Source organism: Chenopodium album, chromosome 1 (genome assembly GCF_948465745.1).
Source record: "Chenopodium album chromosome 1, dcCheAlbu1.1, whole genome shotgun sequence".
NCBI lineage: Eukaryota > Viridiplantae > Streptophyta > Magnoliopsida > Caryophyllales > Amaranthaceae > Chenopodium > Chenopodium album.
This window is the reverse complement of record NC_137834.1, coordinates 24,516,488-24,532,962: the sequence shown is the minus strand read 5'-3', so window position 1 is coordinate 24,532,962 and position 16,475 is coordinate 24,516,488. Positions and strand designations below refer to the sequence as shown.

The window sequence follows — 16,475 nt, the reverse complement described above, 5'->3', positions numbered from 1 at the left end:
AAAAAATTTAAATTAAATTAAAAATTAAAAAAAAATTAATTGAAATGTAAAAAAAAAATAAAAATAAAAAAACTTTAAAAGAATTATAAAAGTTTTTTTTTAAAAAAAAAAAACCTCCACCAACGCCTGACCGTTGTCCCTGCTGTCGGCGCCTGGCCTATTTCCCAGGGCGGAACTCTCCAGCGCAAACATCCCCTCCCCCGCCGGTGATCTCGGCCACCTAGCCCCTTTCTCCTTCCTACGAACAACCCCTATTTCGCGAATTCCCCCACCCCACGCGTTGCCCTCCTCCCATTACCCCCTCCTCGATCCACCACATAATCGCCCCTTCCTCCCTTGAACAACCCTCGTTCCCTATTCACCGGCCCTCAAAACCTTAAATCAGACTCCAAACTACCCAGAAACCCCCAACGAGATGCCTACCTTAGACAACCAAGAAAACCAACGGGGAGGGGAAAGGAGTTGGGGTGAGATTCACCAGCGGGGGAGGGGGGGAATCGAGCCAATAGGATGGGCGTCGTGCAGTCTGGAAGTCAGCGAACCACTAGCTGTTGGAGGTGGGGGTTAGGCTTGGCTGGGTCGGTGGTGGTTGCATTGGTGGTGTTTTTTTTTTAATAATTTCTTTTAAGTTAATTAATTAAACAAGCAATTAAATCAATAGCATAAATTAAAAATTAAAGTAACTTATTTTTTACCAATCATGCAATGACACTTGTACATTAAATTTTTATTTTAAAAAAAAGTTACCTATCCATCAGGTTACTGGTCATAGAGAATCATTAAAAGCAAATTTTCCTAAGAATTAGGAAACAAGAAAATATTTATGTTACATTTATAAACTAATCAATTAAAAATTGGAAAAATACACTTTAATAATCCCAACTATGAGCGATTTACCTACAATAATCCCAACTATCGTTTATTCTACAATAATAATCCCAACTATTAGGTCAGTTTTCCTCCAGCAGTCTCAAAAACCGGTTACCTGCTGAAAGGGTAAACTTTTTTTTTTTGTTTTTGAAATGACACATGTCAGTACATGAGTGGCCTAATATTACAATAAAAATTAAAAAAAAAAAAAAGAAGGAAAAAAAAACAAAAACCATCCCAATCACCCCTAGCTCAACGGAAACCGCCCAAATCACCCAACCACCGCGAAACCCTAACCCCACACCACCTAATCTCGACGGATGTTGGCCGCCCGCCCCCACTAACCACCAAAACTAGTCGGCCGACCCTCTACGACCCCACTAACCACCGCAGCAACACCCACGAAACTCCCTTATCTCTCCTTCTCGTGCCTCTTTCTCTCTCCTCCTCTGCGTTGACGAACTACCACCAGCGCCACCAACCTGAATCGCCACCGGTGCCTACCGCTACTACTCCCCTCCTTCTGAACTTCTTCCTTCTCCAACCCCAAAAACTGGCAGCCACCCCTAAACCACCAATCGACCATTCACCTAACCCCCAGAGCAACCAGCCACCGACACAACTATTTCTCCATTCGCAAACCCGCACCGCAGCGACGAGACCCTTCCAAAACTACTAACCACGATAGGCAAGCAATTCGACCTCCAATAATCACCCCTCCTTTCCCTCCTTCGTCGGAAAATCGAAAAACCTTATTAGTTGGGGAGTTTCGCTAGCGGATCTAGGCGAAAAAGAGGATAAGGAGGGAGGTTAGGGTGGTTTCGCGAGCAAGGTGGTTGTTTTCGGTGGAGTGGAAGAGGGTAATGGAGGTTCCGGCGAGGTGGGCTGGTGGAATCTGGTTGGGCTAGGGGGATGGTGGTGGCTGGAATGGAGGAGAGGTTTTTTTTTTATTTATTTATTATTTTTCAGTTTTTTTAATTTTAATTTTAATTTTAATTTTTTTTATCCACTTACGTGAGGCCACGTGTCAAAGCAACCTGTTATATCAACCGGCCGGGTTTGCTCTAGGAAAACTGGGTGAATAGTTGGGATTATTGTAGAATAAACGATAGTTGGGATTATTGTAGGTAAATCGCCCATAGTTGGGATTATTAAGTGTATTTTTCCTTAAAAATTTGTGCCATCTTTTGGAACTGAATATTAATGTTAGCCATACTCAACATTATTTTTCCTCAGCTTTAACTTATCTGAAAATTTTAAGGTACAATCGCCTGTACCTAGCAATGCAAGGTACAGGCAAAAAACGCGAAAAGAACATGTAGCAGTTTTTTAAAGAACATAAAGCTGTTTTGTAAAGAACATATAACTGTTTTGTAAAGAACATCCAATTTTATGTTTTTTTTATACATCTAAAGAACATCCCTAATATTTATAAAGAACATGAAAATATTATGTAATGAACATGATTTATGTATATTCACCATAATTTAAAAAAAAAAAAAATCAAAGAACATTTCACAATAAGTAATTAACATTATATCACAAATAAGTACATTACTCTGACAATTAAAGAACATGAACATATGTTCTTTTTACTCTTTTTTAATATAAATATGTTCTTTTTACTTTAGATATGTGTTCATTACTTTTTAATAGTATGTTCTTTTCATTACAACAGTATGTTCTTTACATGTGTGTAATATGTTCTTTTCACGAAACGGCTGTGCGATGCAAGGTACCAACGCCTGTAGAAACCACACAATGTAACTTATCACCATTACTTAAAAAAGTTTGGCATAAAACATATGCATTACATAAGTCATTATACTTGCCACTATATATTCAAATAAACATGGGCACGGGCCGTGCCGGCACGGGCCCAACACGACTCCGGCACGGCCCGGCATGGCACGGTCGGCGGCACGGCACGGCACGGCGGCCCACCTGTGGGCCGTGGGCCGTGCCGTAAACAAATTTCTGGATTTTGGCACGGGCACGGCACGTGGCACGGCGGGCGGCACGGTGGCCGGCACGTGGGCCGGCACGCTGGCACGACCTGCCGGCACGGCGCTGGGCACGGCACGGCACGGCACAGGCACGACCCGTGACCGTTGGAAAACTAGCCGTTTTTTGCCGTTTTCCAACAGCTATAAACGGCTAGTTTTCCACCCCATTTACCATCCAAATTCCCTATAAATACCTCATATTTCCCTCCATAATTTTCACAATTCATCAACTCATCTCTTCTCTCTTATTCTCTAATTTTCTTACTCCCAAATTCTCAATTCTCAAATTCCTACAAATCATACAATCTTGCTCTCTTTTGTGAAAAGAAAAAAAAAATTCCTACTCTCTTATAAATTTTACATTTTTACTATTATTACTTTTATTAGTCTACTACCAAAAAAAAAAAAAATTGTTATATTTACATTCGGAAAATTATAAATTCGGGAAATTATAAGTTCGGGAAATTATAAATTTGGGAAAACATTGAAGCGTCATTGTAAGATCTAACTCAACTTTATTTTAAATTGTTATTGTTATTGTTAGTTGTTAATCTTGTTATTATTATTATTATTATTATTATTATTATTATTATTATTATTATTATTATTATTATTATTATTATTATTATTATTATTATTATTATTATTATTATTATTATTATTATTATTATTATTATTATTATTATTATTATTATTATTATTATTATTATTATTATTATTATTATTATTATTATTATTATATTCTTGGAACTACTTAATTATATAAAAACTACTTTCTTTTTTAATTGTGGGTTATTTGGATTGTTGAAATCTGTCTAAGGCGGGACCTCTCCTACCTGGGATCTTATTGATCCAAGTAATCTACTATTATTATAATTATTTTTAAAAATTTAATTTATATTAAAACTACTTACTAATTCTTATTGTTATTGTTATTATTATTGTTGTTAATTGTTATTATTATTGTTATTGTTACTTTGTTATTGTTATTTGTATTATTATTATTATTATTATTATTATTATTATTATTATTATTATTATTATTATTATTATTATTATTATTATTATTATTATTATTATTATTATTGTTATTGTTACTTTTATTGTTATTATTATTAATTAATCATGGCATCAAACCCGAACGCTTCCTCCTCCTCTAGAAAAGCCAAGTCAAAACGTAGGGAATCACCAAACCCAAACACTTCAATGCCTATGCCCCCCCTAACATGCCCTTTCCCTCCCCTAGCATGCCCTTTCCAAACACTTCCATCCCTTTCTTCCATCCCCAAAACACGGGAGGGCAAGAACAAATGGATGATATGGCTCCTTGGACCCAATTTCAACAAAGCCAATTTCAACAACATGAATTTCCTTTTCATCCTCCTTCCCAAGGTAGCCAAACACAAGCCTCCGGGTCGAGTCAACCATCATCCACCCAAATGCCCAACACCCAAAATCCTAACATATTAGAGTGGTGTACCGAAGAGGATTTTGCTCAAACCAAAAGAAAGAGTGAAGTTTGGTCACATTATCAATTAAGTAAAAATGGACAAAAATCCAAGTGTCGGACTTGTGGTAAAATTTTCTCGGCCGATACCAAGGGAGGGACGGGACACCTTAGTAGACATTCAAAAAAATGTGGTGGACCATCTAGTGATCCAACCCAACCCAAAATTTCTCAATTCCATCCACAAGGCTTCATTTACAATTACGAGAGAGATAGGGATGAACTTGGGAGAATGATTGTACATGCGGAACAACCTTTTCTTTTCGCCAAAAATGATGCCTTCAACAACTATATTAACCGAGCACTACAACCAAAACACAAAAAAATCTCCCGAAAAACCGTTCGATCTGCTGCCATGAAGAGTTATCTAGAGTACAAATTGAAATTAGTAAATGAATTAGATAATCTTCCTAGTAGAGTTTCTTTAACCGCCGATGCATGGGATGGTGGTTACGGACTCCACTATTTATGTGTTACTTGTCATTGGTTAGATAATGAGCGGTTGTTACAAAAACGCATCGTTCATTTCAAAATGCTTGAATACCCTCATACCGGTCTTAACATTTCACATCATTTAATGGAAGCCATTGATGCATATAGTCTTAGGGATAAAATCATGTCTATGACTTTCGATAATGCAACTTCTATGACATATAGTGCGAATTTGGTCAAATCCCAATTGACCGATGTTATATTAGATGGAGATGCACTTCATGTTAGATGCATTTGTCATGTTCTTAACTTGTGTGTGAAGGATGGAACACAAGCAATTGGTCCATTTTATCACAAAATAAGGAATGCTATTATGTCTATTAATAGCTCTAACATGAGATATCAAGAATGGAAAGGTTTTTGCAGGCAACAACGGATAAAAACCATAAAAATAGCACCGGATTGTCCAACTAGGTGGAACTCCACCTATGAAATGTTGAGTCGGGCAATCGAGTACAAGGTTCATTTAACACTTTTTTATAATATGAAATTTCCACAATGTGCTTTACTAGAAGATGATTGGGTTAATTGTGAAAAATATATGCAGTTTTTACAATTACTATATGGTATGACACATTGTTTTTCTTCTGTATATAATCCTTGTTCTCATTCTTTTCTTAGCAATGCATGTTTACTTGCACAACTTTTTGCGGAACACCGATCACAACATGTTTATCGTGGATATCTTCCATCCATGGAGGAAAAATGGCGTAAATATTACACCGATATTCCTATGATTTATATTTTTGCTTCTGTTTTAGATCCTAGGCAAAAATATGATGGCACCTTTTTACTAATTGATATTTATTATAGTAACATGAATTTTGAAGATGATGTTGAAACTTTTAAAAATAAGGTGACTAATCAGTTCTTTTCTTTATATTGTGTTTATGAAAGTAAATATGGAACCGTGTCTCGATTTTCCCCTTCTCAAACATCCAAAAATGTAAGTAAACGGGCCAAAGGTTTATTTGCACAAGCTGCTAACATGATGTCCAAGTTTTCAGGTACGGAATCATCAAGTAAGAGAACACAAAGCGATGTTTCGGAGTTGCAAATGTACTTAAGTTACGACTTCATGAAAGGCATGGACGATGAAGAGAAGTTTGGCCTCGACATCCTCGATTGGTGGAAATCACAAGCCGTGAAACATCCAATTTTGTCGGCAATGGCTCGTGATATTTTTGCTATCCAAGTCTCCTCCGTTGCCTTCGAAAGAGCTTTTAGTGCGTCGGGACGAGTTTTAGACGATAGAAGAACAAGACTAAAACCCGAAACACTTGAAATGTGTGTTTGCTTCAAGGATTGGTTGGATGCCGAAACTCGTTCTCAAGATCGTACTTATGCACAAAACGACGACGATGAAGGAACGTCGACTTCTTTTAGTTCTCATACTTCTCAATCAACTCAATTGGCGGATGAACTTGAACCTCTAGGAGACGAAGACGAAGACGAAGATGAAGACGAAGGCGAAGACGAAGACGACCAATAATAATTACATGATTACATATTTACATATTTACATTTTACACTATTGTATTCTTTTTGTATTATCGAACTTCGTGTTCCGTATAATAAATGAAGTTATTCAATATTCATACACTATTGTACGATTTTTAATTATCATTACTTATTTTGTATTATTAAATTATCGTACATTCGTACCGGCTACCGTCATATAATAAAATAAGTTATTCTTCAATTTTTTGTGTTTTCGGATTATCGCACTCGTATTTTTTTTATTATATGCATTGTTGTTTTTCGCTAAATTAATAAAATTGTTTTTATTTGTTTAAATAAACTTAAACATAATTATTAATTAGATAAATAATTTATATAACCTAAAGTAAAATAAAGTTGTTCAAAAAATGAAAACAAAATATATTAACATTAACATAAACATAAATTAATCACATATATTAAGTTGTACTAAAAAAAATATATATCGTTTAATTCGTTTTTTTTCATTTATTTAAAAAAAAAAAAAAAAGGGTGGCACGGTTTGGCCCGCGGCCCGGCACGGCACGGCCCGCAAGGCACGTGGGCCGTGCCGTGGGCTGGGGTGTGCCAATTTCAGGCACAGCACGGCCCGCCGCGGAGCCGGCACGGCACGGCACGGCCCCCACCCCGGCACGGCCAGGCACGGCCCGCGGCGGCACGGGCACGGCCCGTGCCCATGTTTATTAATTCAAACGACTATAGATTTTAGAAAATTATGCATTTTAAAACATGCATTATATTGAAACATGACAGTGTTATTCAAGATTGCTCACATAGGAAAGTATAGATAAAAATTAAATAATTAGCTTTCTTGCTTAGCACTAAAAGTTGTACTGTAGTAGATATCTAACTCCAATGGCCATTTGAAATTTTTGAACAAACTTTGCAATTTGTATTTAATACTGTGCAAGACATATTTAAAATGGCCAACATTACTTTCACATGAGAGAGAATAGATGGTGTGAAATTTTTTCTTGAAAACATTAATACAAATATAATTAAAGTTTTTATGTGCACTAAATGAAACCATTTGTTGTTAAAATCTATTATTACAGTAGATAGTAGGCAAATTGTTGTGAAAATACAATAAAGTACAATAACACTTTCCCATTCCATTTTTCAACCCTATGAATAAAAGCAGTAAATTAAGAAAAGAAGAAAGACAATATAACTTGTGTTTAGTGAAAATTTTACGGTTGTCGTTTGAAATATGACTAGCGTAATGTTTTAATGATTATATAACTCATAATTGACATATTTTTTCAAGTAATTAATTATATTACTTAATTAATGGTATTAAAAAAGTATTATCAACATTTTTTTTAATCAAATTTTTAGTTTCATTTATGTATTTAAAACTTTTTTCTGTCATATTTGTTTTTGTAGTGTTTTCAATGCAATTAATGATATTATTGAAAGATCTCATGCTACTTGTTTTAAAAATATACTTCCGTAGTTCCTATAATATTGCAACAAATTAGACTTTTGCACTATTCATTATTCTTGTTAGACCATATAGTATGATTTATATGTTAAGCAAAATAGTCATTTGTAATCTTGTTATATTCGTCTCATTTACAATACTTTCACTATATCAACTTTTTATAATTTTTACTCTCACACAATTATATGTATTTAACATATTAAATGTGATTAAGAACGCATAATTCCATTCTTGTTGCAATATTATATTATTGGAATGGAGGAAGTTTAAAACTATATCTTTAGAAACCAAAAATCAAGACGATTTTAACGAGATCCCACATGATTATATATGTTTTGAAGTACTCCGTATTATAAAACATTAAATTGTTACGGAGTAGATTCCATTTTTAATGAAATTTCTCAACTTTCAAACATTAGTGAATGAGCTAATTCATGTTTATCACTATGAGAAACAATTTCTTGTTTATCAAATGACAATTTTATAAATAAATTGCATAGATATTGGTGCTTTGTGATAAAAAAATTATGGGTTTTTCTACATTATAACCCTCCAACTTTCCGTTTTCTACGATGTGCCCCCTCTTTTTGATAAATCTACACTGTAACCTTAAAATACATTTAGCTTCTATACGGTAACCTTGCCGTTATCTTGACGTTAACAAATTCCGTTAGTTATATTTTTTTTATCGATTTGCGTGTTAAAAATGGTTCCGTTAAAGGTTTTGGGGGGTATCTTGGCCCTAAAGGGTCCAAATTGAGCTCAGATTTTACAAAAAAAAATGACACAAATGTCTTGTTTCGCATATTAAATACGTAAACACGCAAATCAAGACTTTTTTAATATGCAAAACGAGGCATTTGTGTTATTATTTTGCTAAATTTGAGTTCAATTTGGACCCTTTAGAACCAAAATACCCCCAAAACCTTCAACGGAACCATTTTCAACACGCAAATTGATAAAAAAAAATTATAAAATGGTGAGTAGGCCCCACTAACGGAATTTGTTAACAGCAAGGTTACCGTATAGAAATTAAATATATTTTAAAGTTACAGTGTAGATTTCTCAAAAAGGGAGGGCACATCGTAGAAAACGGAAAATTGGAGGGTTATAATGTAGAAAAACCCAAAAATTATTTATTTGTACTTTGTGCAGTTGGCCACAAAACTCACTAACTTAACACCGTGAGATGGGTTTCAATAGAGCAAAGAGAAAGTTTGGAAACAACTTCAATGGCTACAACTTCACCACCCACGAGCAGATTCAATGGAGATGGCATGGGAAAACTCAACTACTCTTTAGGGTTCACCATGCCCTGTATTTCTCCTTTTTATCTTAGGGTTTTCGTTTGATTTCAGTGCCAAAAATGGTGGGTGACGAAAATGGTGGTTGGCGAAAGTGAGTGATGGGAGATGAAGATGCTATGATTGAAGCAGGAAGTAGATAAAGAAGATGAAGGTGTAATGGGTCGATGATGAAAGGAGGAAGAAGGTGGTTGGTGATGAAAGGAGGAAAAAGATCTTGAAAATGGATGAAGATGATAACAGGATGAAAAGGTTAACGGTGTTACTCATAAATTACAAAACTAACCTAAACTGTATGTTGGAATTTACAAACTTACCCCTTGATAAACCCTTAATGTTAATCATTTTGAGTAATTAGGGCTCCCTCTGAATGAATAGAGGGAGTAAAAAATATGTTTTTTTTTAAAAAAAAAACTATAATGCTATGTTCTTTTACTCATCAAGCAAGTGCTTTTATCAAAAGAAAAGTATCAAATAATTCTGGTGTTGTATGTAAATTAGAACTACATGTAGCTTTTGTATGTTCTAATTGCACACTTCGAAATGTTTAAAATACAATAATAAAAATTAATTTTTTTTCATCAATCACCAATTGAAATAAACTAAATCTTATATTTCCTCTGTTTTTTTTTTTTATTATTATTATACCATAGGGTTAGGTACAAATATTTTAGTAGTTGAAAAAAGTAAGAGAGAGACAGGTAAAAATACAGAATTGCCCATGTGACATATTGATAAACTAAAAAGTAAGTGTGAAAAAGCAAGGGTATGTTGAGTATATGTAGTGTAAATACAAATAATTTTTTTCTTAAAGAGAAAATGGTGCAGTTTTTGTAAAACTTCCTAAAAAGGCAAGTGGTGCAATAATAAAATAACGGAAGAAGAATTTTTTTTAGACGAAATTCAAGTTATTCAACTTGAGTAACATGATATGTACTGTTACTCAAAAAAGGCATATTGGTAATTTGCACTAGCATTAGTAAGGGTACTTTTGACTTTTTTATAATACCCATTCAACATTCACTCTCCCCACTCTTTTTCTACCTCAACCATCCAACCACCACCATCATCATCACAACCACCATTAGCCACCGTCATCACTTCGTCGCTACTGAATATAATTGCACACCACCGTCACCACCTATGGTGGTTGAAAGTGCTGCCGTGAAGTATAAGCTTTTACTAAGGGGTTAATATGACCCTAATTTACACCTTTACAACTAGGGTGTCCTTTTGTTCTTGCCGCGAAACGGCATTAGGGTCATTGTGGTTAGATCGGCCGGAGCGGACGCTGGAAATGATGGGTCGAGGCTTGAGCGGCGTTGGGGTCGTTGTTGAGGAAGGAAGATGGGAAGAAGAAGACTAGGATGATGGTGATGGTGGTGGCGACAAGATGATGGTGATGGGGGTGACAGGGGGATGATGGTGATGGTTAGATAGATCATCCCGAAAATTATGGTGGTTGGGGGCTTGGGGCTTGTGTTTATAAATGAGAAATGAGGGAGGAGGAAGAAGGGAAAGAAGAAGCTATGTACTTAAGATGGCATTAGAGTAACACAATTTGTTACTCAAATTAACTTAGAGAAGCTCTATTTTCCACACTTCTTAACTTATAAAAAGCACATCGGTTTTTTACTCTTTCCTTCAATTCCTCCTTATTTAACTCATTTAGAGGCGCAACAAATAGTTTAAAGATAAAAAAAGGTTGCTAACAATTTTAAGCATTGAGCATTTAATTTTCTTTTAATGTTGAAAATTAGGCCTTTGGGCAATCCCTTGTGTTTGTGAAAAAGTCTCCTCTTTTAGCGAACTTGCTTCATAGACACATTATTAGTTTATCACAAGTCAAGTGCATGTATTTAGTTGATAAAGAAAACATCTACTATAATCAGTAAGATGGTACCTGAAATAAAAGAACAAGAAACTTTTGCTCAAGTTCATCAATTTCGTCTTCAGAAAGATTACGCTCTTCTAATTTACGAGCTCCAAACAGGTTCAAAAAGGGTGAATAGTTGCTATAATTACGTTCAAAATATATTCATCAGAATATTTGTCAACTAAAATTATCTTAATTAAATAATGATTATATATAACTTAATTACATTAAGCCATAAAAGTTACCATCATCTCTTCAAATTGTACAAGGTACCAAGCTCGAATTGTGTATTCAACTCTCTTACAAAATGTTAAAAATTCCTCCTATTCTGCCCTACTTTCTGCCAAAACATATGAACGATATATTATGCATAATTACTATTATTTAATCAACAAAATAATTACTCTTTTGAAATATATTTAACTAGGGTAGTTTTATAACCATGGAAAAGGCGGAAAATTTACCCTACAACTTATGTTTCAAAGAAAAAAGAATATAAAATATTAGCATCACAACGTTAAATGAAGCAACTCAATTCGTCAACATCCCACTAAACTTGCAAAATTCATTTTCAGCATAACTCCACCTCTACCTCGTCGAAATCCCACCCTTGACCCTCGAAAACCATCTCCACCTTCCCTAAATCCCACATTGACCCCTAAAAACCACCTCCACCTCACTCAAATCCCACATCGAACCCCTCAAAAACCATCTCCACCAGGCTGAAATCTCACCCCGACTCTCAAAAACCACCTCCACCTCGCCGAAACCCTATACAAACCCCCAAATACCACCTCTACCTAGCTCGCTGAAATCCACCTACCCCCGAAAACCCAGTGTGTGGTTCCTACAGGCGTGGGTACCTTGCATCTATCGTACAACCGTTTCGCGAAAAGAACATATTACACACGTGTAAAGAACATACCGTTGTAACGAATAGAACATACTATTAAAAAGTAATGAACGTATATCTAAAGTAAAAAGAACATATTGATATTAAAAAAATAGTGAAAAGAACATATGTTCATGTTCTTTAATTGTCAGTGTAATGTACTTTTATTTGTGATATAATGCTAATTACTTATTGTGAAATGTTCTTTGATTTTTTTTTTTTTTTTTTATTATTATAAATTATGGTGAATATACATAAATAATGTTAATCACTTAATATATTCATGTTCTTTATAAATATTACGGGTGTTCTTTAAATGTATAAAATAACATAAAATTGGATGTTCTTTACAAAACAGTTATATGTTCTTTACAAAACAGCTTTATGTTCTTTAAAAAACTGCTATATGTTCTTTCCGCGTTTTTTTTGTATGTACCTTGCTAGGTACAGGCTGCTGTACCTTTAAATTTTCGCCGAACACCACCTCCACAATGCCAAAATCCATCAAAAGATCCCATCTCGCAATGTTTTTTATGAAATAAGTCTCATTTTACAACTTTTTTTTTTGAAGTAAGATCCTAATCTGACACTTTTTCGTATATAAGGTCCTTTCTTACAAACAAGTCATTTTAAAAATTCCTTTCTCTCAAATTTTCCTATTGATATTATTAAATAAATTAAACAAGAAAGTAACTACAAAATGAAAATTATATTAAAAAAATACATATAATATTACCAATTTGTTGTGTAAAACCATCAATCAACTTTGGTTTGAGAACAGGAATTACAGACTCTCGATCTAATTGAATGATTTCCTTCTTCTTTCCCATTTCATCAAGTCTCAAAGTAATGACGTTTAACCAAATTTTGTGCAATTATTAGAACTTAGTTGCATAACAATTTCCTTAAAAATGTGAAGAAAAAAGGGAATAAAGTGTAAAAGAAAACAAAGTCAGGCACAAAGAGAGAGATTGATGGTTCGTGCGTGCCAAGATGTGATGTAAAATTGAGGGGTAACGCATAATATTAGGAGATAAAGTGGGTGAAATATGTGTTATATCAATTAATTAAGTCCACACCAATTGGTAAAAAATTGTTAAAACTCATGTATTTATTTATTTAATTTTTTTTTTTTTTGAAGAGACATGCATTTCTCTTCCTTAGAATTTCAAATTTGCTTGTTATAAATAAAAAAATGAAATCTAGGTATTTTTAATTTTATGTGAAAATTGTGCGTATAAGATTTTTGAAGCAATCTTCATGAAAATAATTAATTTGAATTATCTCGGGGGATTAAGACATTTCGTGTGTAAACCCAAGGTAGATCTAGTGACAAAAACTCAAGTTTTTAATTTGACTTTCCTTAATGTTTATATAGCTCAATATTATGCACATTGAGGAGGACGAAGGCATTTGTTCTCTTAGGAAGCCTTCAGACGATATTAGATACATTTGTTCCCTTCTTGTTACCCAATGTTGTTGCTTGTGCCATTTTATTGTTTATTTAGCCACATTACAAGCTTATATGAGCCCCATTGGTTACTAGTTCCAAGCTTGGCTTGGGGGAGCTATTAATTGGTGAGGTGAGGGAGTTGTGGTGTGCACATTATTTGCACGATTTGGGAATAAAAGAAGAGTGATTGTTCTTTGATATTATGATTGGAAAATATTGATGTTTTATGTTACAAAGTTGAAAATTTCCAATATGAGGTAAAAAGAAAAAAAAAAGAGCAAAGAAGAAAAAAAAAAGTTGTTTCATATGTTCAAATGTTCTATTTGAAGGTTGTTCAAGAAAAAAAAAAATTCAAAAGAAAAAAAAAGAGTTCAAGTTTGAAAAAAAAAAAAAAAAAGAAAAAGAATAAGTGGTTCAAAGTTTGTTTCAATTCACTCTATTCCATATTATTATATTCTTATGAGTGAAATTGTAAGTGTTAAGATTGTTTATATTGTTTGGAGTTGTATTTGGTAGATTTTTGTTGGAGTTAGTTATGTTGTTGGAGATGTATGATCATCATTTATTTTTTATCATGGGTTTAGTAGGATTTTACTCCCTTAATGCATAGCTTTTCTCTCACATATATATTCCCAAATTTATCCTACCCTTTACCCTAGCCTTACATTACAAGCTTTAAAGACCTTCCGACCTTTGTGCATAGAGTTGTATGAATGTGAAAGTGTTGTTTATCAATGCAAGTTATGATTTGACATATTTCGAGTCGACTAGTAGGTTGAGCGTTCATTGTTTTAAACACACGAGAGTGTGAGATGGGAGCTGAGGGAATTGTTCACAAATAAAGGGGTTGGTTGGAGAGCGATCGAGTACATCTTTTACTCGCCACATAAATGAGAGTTGAGTGTGTAAGCACTAGTCTTGAATTCTATATGCTCATGTGGTTTGCTTTACTTGACAATTGTTGGGGATGAATGGTAATTAGATGAAGGAGATTGATTGACATTGAAGCATGTTCATTAGACTTATCTTGAATCGTTTGTGCTTGATTTTGTTTATTGGGATGAGGCATGTTTTATATGTTCATTGATGAGCTCTTTGCTTAGGGACAAACAAAGGTTTGGCTTGGGGGAGTTTGATATGTCCAATTTATATAGTGTTTTACCCCCGTCCCGTGGTCATTATTAGTAGTGTTTTTGGCTCTTTAGGGCCACTTTTATTACTAATTTGTGTTTTCTACACTAGTAGAAAAAAGCAAAAAGGCACCGCTCAATGGCCACCGGTTTTTAAAAACCGGTGGGGAAAAAAAGGGAAAAATGGGCGGGATTGTGGGGATATATTATTGCCACCGGTTCAAACCAAACCGGTGGGGAAAATGTTATTCCCACCGGTTCAAACCGGTGGGTTTGTGATTAAAAAAAAAAAAAAAACTGCCCCCTTATAAACCCTAACCCTACCTCACTTACTCCACTCTTTCTCAGCCGTCCTCTTTCTCCCTCCCCTCCTTCTCTTTCTCTCTCCTCTCTCCTCCTTCTCTTCCTCATCTCCTTCTCTCTCTTCTTTTTCGACTCCTTCTCATCTCAAAAAACCAGAAATTCAAGAGCAACATCGACTATTCCGTCTCCTTCTCTTTCTCATCTCCTTTTCTTTCATTTCGAGGACATGCATGAGCAAGAGCAACACTGACTATTCCTAAATTCAATATAATTTTGAGGGTTTTTGTTGAAATTCGAGGTAATCTCTCTTATTTCTTATTTCTATTTTGTTTTTTGTTATTTTTGGTGGAATTCGAGGGATGTGGTGGTTTTGGTGGTGGTTGTGTTTATGACGGTTTAAGGTGGGTGGGTTTTTGTTATCTTTGTCCAAATTCGAAATGGATTTTTCTGGGTTTATGAGTTTAATTGATTTCGAAATTTTTATGGGTTTAATTAATTTTCGAAAATTTTCTGTGTTTAATTGATTTCGAAATTTTTTCGGGCTTTTCTGGGTTTCATAAATCTGGTTTTTCTGGGTTTTTCGAAATTTTTCTGGGTTTTTCAGGGTTTCTTAAATCTGGTTTTTTTTTTCACATTTGGTTGTGAGTTTTATTAATTTCTGGGTTTTTTAAATCGAATTTTCTGAGTTTTAAAATCGATTTTAATTCGATTTCTATTCGATTTTTATTCAATCTTCTTATGGGTTTAATTCGATTTTAATTATGGGTACATGCTTTTTCTGGGTTTTTTTTTATAATGATTTTAATCAATTTATGGGTACATGCTCGATTTATAGATACATGCATAGTGTTATGTGTTTTTTTTTTTTCGCAGCTTATGTATATTAGTCGATTTATTTTTTTGTTTTGATTGATGCAGGTATATTGATTTAGATCTTAAATCGAAGAATCATGATGCAGGAATATTGTTTTTGATGTTGTATGGGGTTTTTTTTTTTATTTTGATGCTGTAATTTTTTTTTTTTTATTTGTATTGTAAATTTTTTTTTTAAAATTTATATGTTGTAATTGATCAATTTTATTGATTTATATTGTAAATAAAATTTCGATTATATAGATTGATATTGTTTTGATTTATATTTTGATGTTTGTAATTTTTTTTGACTGAATTGTTCTGTTATATTTCTTTTTGAAAAAGACAAAAAAAAAAAAATTATGTATACATGTTATTGCCACCGGTTAACCGTTGGCAAAAATAATTAATACCCAAAAAGAAAAAAAGCACGAAACGATAATTGCCACTGGTTAACTGGTGGCAATACCCCTTTTTACCACCGGTTTTGAACCGGTGGCCTTGCTTCGGAGTATTGCCACCCCCCAAATGACCACCGATTCAAAACCGGTGGCATTGGGGGGTTTTGAACCGGTGGCCAATTCATATTTTCGCCTAGTGCTAGTGTTTTCATAGTTTTAGTTGAGTTTTACAGGAAATTGCACTTTTGGAGCATTTTCTCGGGTTTTTATGGATCAACTACGGAAGCTAGAAGGACACGGCCACTCTTAAAGCCCAGGATCGGTGAGAGCCGATGATTAAGGGCTCGGTATGAGATACTGGGGCTATTGGATCGATTAATCAAGACCCGATGAGGAAATCCAGATTGGGCCGAGAAATTGAGTCCAATCGAAATCCAAGCCTCGA

At 34.3% G+C, this 16,475-nt stretch overlaps 1 long non-coding RNA gene and 1 pseudogene across 1 annotated transcript; one reads left to right on the top strand and one right to left on the bottom strand.

Moving 5' to 3' along the window:
* LOC145629923 (uncharacterized) overlaps positions 1–12,396 on the bottom strand; it is a 32,303-nt pseudogene extending 19,907 nt beyond the window's left edge.
* A 2,456-nt stretch (positions 12,397–14,852) lies between these two features.
* LOC145574663 (uncharacterized) lies at positions 14,853–15,913 on the top strand. The gene is made up of 2 exons (XR_014098135.1): positions 14,853–15,075; positions 15,696–15,913. It is a non-coding gene; the product is annotated as an uncharacterized LOC145574663 (long non-coding RNA).
* Positions 15,914–16,475: the final 562 nt, after the last annotated feature.